Below are 4,247 nucleotides of genomic sequence, written 5' to 3' on the forward strand. Positions count from 1 at the left end.
GACAACTTCGTTGGATTATGCAATGTTATTGCGAAGCCTTTGTGTAAGTTTTGTAAAAGCGAGACCCATCGACTTAGTCGAGGGAATTAGACGCTTGGCATCGTCACGCGGTGCACCGGTTTGAGCCTCATTTTGTGATAATGTAACCATCGACTGCAGCACTCGCGTATTTTCTCGAGGCTTGGATTGGTTGTTTTCTTTTATTGTGTCACTAATCTTAGCTCTCGTTGAGAGTATTTAATTAATGACACTGTGTGTTTTCTGGGCCAACGCTCCCGATGGGAGTAGGAGCCGAAGGTAGGGGCCGTAGTCGACCTGTTCAGGTGGTGGGGGCCTAGATTGAAGAAAGGAGGCAGAAAACCTGATTAAAACTTTATTCATAAGGAAAAGCAACCTTAAGGATTATATATAAAAAAAACAATTGCGCCCTATGTATAGAACCGTCGCAGGTGTGCGACATTCCATGGATTCCCGACATCTTTTCCCGAAGTTGGATTTTTGAGCCTGTACGCTCCTCCTGGTATCACTTCGGTGACGATGTAGGGTCCCTCCCATGGAGAATCGAGTTTCGAGGGCCTTTTTTGCTTCAGCCGAAGTACCATATCTCCAACGCTAAAGCATCGGTTGCGTATTCGCCGACTGTGGTAGTTTCTCAGCGCCTGCTGGTATACCGTGGTTCTGGCTAAAGCAATGTCCCGGGCTTCATCTAGTAGGTCTACAGCATCTTGCAGTGCGATGTTGGAAGAGGGTTCTGTGTATGCCGTCACTCGAGGCGCTTCGAATCGAACATCAGCTGGCAGGACTGCTTCGGCCCCATGTACCAGAAAGAATGGGGTGTACTGAGTCGACCTGTTAGGCGTGGTACGCAAACTCCAAAGTACTGATGGTAGCTCTTCGACCCAAGCTCCCTCTGCGCCTGTAAGGCGTTTCTTGAGACCGTCCCCTATTAGACCGTTGATCCTTTCCACCTGACCGTTTGTTTGCGGGTGAGCCACTGATGCGAATTTTAGTTTTATTCCCCTGTCATCACAAAATTCTCGGAACTCTTTGGAGTCGAAGTTAGTCCCATTGTCTGTGACGATACTGTGAGGTACGCCGAATCGACATGTTATTTCCTTGAAGAATTGGACTGCTGTTTTTGCCTTCTGGTTTCGTACTGGTACTGCCTCGATCCACTTTGTGAATTTATCGACTGCAACTAATAAGTACGTGTGTCCTCCAGACGATGATCTCGGCAGTGGCCCGACTTGATCGAGTCCCCATTGGGCGAACGGCCACGCCAAGGGTATCGTCATTGGGTCTGTTGCAGGGGCGTGCGGTTTTGGGGAAAACCGTTGGCAAGGGTCGCACTTCATGACCAGATCTCGAGCGTCCGCCACCGCCGTTGGCCAGTAAAATCCTGCCCTGAAGGCTTTTGCGACGAGAGCCCTACTTCCCGCATGATGCCCGCAAGTTCCCTCGTGTATCTCGCGCAGCAGTGCTTTTCCGTCGTTGATGGCAATGCACCTTTGGAAGATACCGGAAATGCTACGCTTGTAGAGTTCACCGTTTACTATGGTGAAAGCTTTCGATCGCCTGATGATTCGTTTTGCTTCTACTGGATCCGTCGGCAGTTCTTGCCTTGTAAGGTACGCCAGGAACGGTTTAGTCCATAATGGCTCAAGGAGGAGGATTTGTTCGGCCGGGAGAGTTGGAGCTTCGTCAGTAACTGGCTGCGGGTTTGCCTCCGCACCCTCAGTCGACGGTTTTAAAGGTGCCGACGCCTTCTCTTTTATTGATCGCTGAGTGATCACCTCGTAAAATACTCCGTCTGGGATGGGAGAGCACATGGAGCCGATGTTTGCTAAGGTGTCGGCTTCCTCGTTGCTGGCTCTGCCGATGTGTTTGAGCTCACACCCCTCGAACTTGGCTTCCATATTTTGATACAGCTGCCGATAGGCGATCATGTTGTCACTAACTGCGTCGCACAGATTCATCGACTGTTGTACTACCAAGTTTGAGTCCTCGTAGATTTCCAGGCGGGTCGCCCCACACGCCTTTGCCATCTTCATCCCGTGCAGCAGTGCTTCGTATTCTGCTTCATTGTTTGTCGGCAGAGAGAAGTTCATGCGCAGTATGTACTTCATCTTATCTCCTTGTGGTGATATCAACACCACTCCTGCTGCAGCGCCCGTGCTTCGCTTTGACCCGTCGAAATACATTATCCACGATCCCGACATGTCGGGTGCCGCCGGTGTCTGGGATTGAATCCAGTCTGCCACAAAGTCTGGGAGGATTTGGGATTTTATAGCCGTCCGGTTAACGTAAGTTATGTCGTGAGGTGCTATCTCGATAGCCCATTGAGACACACGACCTGTGGCCTCTGGATTGGTCATTATATTTTTCAACGGCGCTTCGCTCACGACGACGATCGGATGCTCTGTGAAGTAGTGCCGTAGCTTATGGGCTGACCTCCATACTGCATATGCCAGCTTTTGATGATGAGGGTACCTCTGTTTTGCGGGTGTGAGTACTTCGCTGAGATAGTAAACGGGCCTTTGTACGCCATGAACTCTTCCTGCTTCTTCTCGCTCGACGACCAAGACGCTACTAAAGACTTGGGCTGTCGCAGCTATGTACATGAGCAGCGTTTCCTTCTCGCGAGGGGTTACAAGGACTGGAGATGTCGACAAGATCTTCTTCAGATTGTCGAAGGATTCCTGCGCCTCCTTTGTCCACTCGAACTTTTCCGATTTTTTCATCAAGTTGTAGAAAGGCAAAGCTTTTTCTCCTAGCTTGGCGATGAACCTGCTGAGTGCTGCCAAACGTCCTGCCAACTGCTGCACTTGATGCAGATTCTTTGGCGGCTCCATGTCGAGAATAGCTTTAATTTTCAAAGGGTTGGCTTCGATTCCCCTGGCCGAGATGAAGTATCCTAGTACTTGCCCCCCTGGTACTCCGAAGAAGCATTTTTTGGGGTTTAACTTGATCTTGTACCTGTCTAGGTTATCGAAGGTCTCTCGCAAATCGTCGACGAGGGTGGCAGTGTGCTTCGTTTTTACCACGATATCGTCAATATAGACTTCGATGTTTCGCCCGATCTGCTCTCCGAGGCAAGCTTGCATGCAACGTTGGTAAGTTGCTCCCGCATTTTTTAGTCCGAAGGTCATGACGTTGTAGCAGAAAACGCTGTGTGGGGTGATGAACGCGGTTAGCTCCTGATCTTCCTTCTTTAATTTGATCTGGTTATACCCAGAGTAGGCATCGAGAAAGGAGAGGCGGTCGCATCCGGCTGTGGAATCAACTATCTGGTCAATTCTAGGCAGCGGGAAGTGGTCTTTCGGACAGTGCTTGTCGTCGTGGTGAACAGACAGATGCCATAGGATGGCTTAAGTTGGGGCCGAATGGACGCTAGAGGATTCGGGGGAGGGTTTGTGATTAGATGGGATGAACTTCCGGATGGTTTCCTCAAGAACTTAGCCAAGGCTAGAGGTTGAAGAAGAAAGACACAAGGAAGAACTCGCTCTAAATCACTTTCTTCATTGATTTCCACAGGTTACAGGTTTGTGTTTTCAGAGTCTCTCTCTCTATGTTCCGCGCCCGTGAAGGAGGCTGCCCCCTCTCCTTATATTGGGGAGAGGGTGGCTTACAGGGGAAGAAACCCTAATAGCATCTTTGACTAGACAAACTACTTTACAAAGAAACTTTATGAAGCTACTTTAATCATAGATGATGCCGGGGTCTTCTTTAAACAAGGAGGCTGACGTCTTCCGGCTTCTTTCATCGTCATCCTCCTCTATATCGTCACGCCTCTGTATAAAGCTTCTTTGCTTAGCTCATCTTTGTCCTCTAGCTCTGGAGAGAATCTTTGACCAGACTGCCGACATGCTCTTCTTTCCGGCATCGCGGTGCCTTCTTTACCCGGTTCCGGTATACCCCTCTTGGGGATACAGGCATAGTTTACTTAGCCAATCTCTTATCTTACGCTCTGGTACGAACATTAAACCGGTATCCTGATGGCCTAAACCATCCGGTTTGGCATGCCTTTGGCATACCGGGGGTCATCCCCCCAACATTAGTCCCCGAAGCTGGTATAGTCTGGCGGATTCTATCCAACAGACCATGCCAGGTTCTCACATTTTGGATACCGGTTTAAATCTATCCGGCGCTTAGCTTAGATCCGGCCTCTTTGCCCGGACTCACGTTCTCTCTCGCAAGGCATGCTCCGGTATCTTGTCCTCCGGCATCTTAGTCATTAAATACATCCT

This window comes from Lolium perenne, chromosome 3 (assembly GCF_019359855.2).
Source record: "Lolium perenne isolate Kyuss_39 chromosome 3, Kyuss_2.0, whole genome shotgun sequence".
Classification (NCBI taxonomy): Eukaryota; Viridiplantae; Streptophyta; class Magnoliopsida; order Poales; family Poaceae; genus Lolium; species Lolium perenne.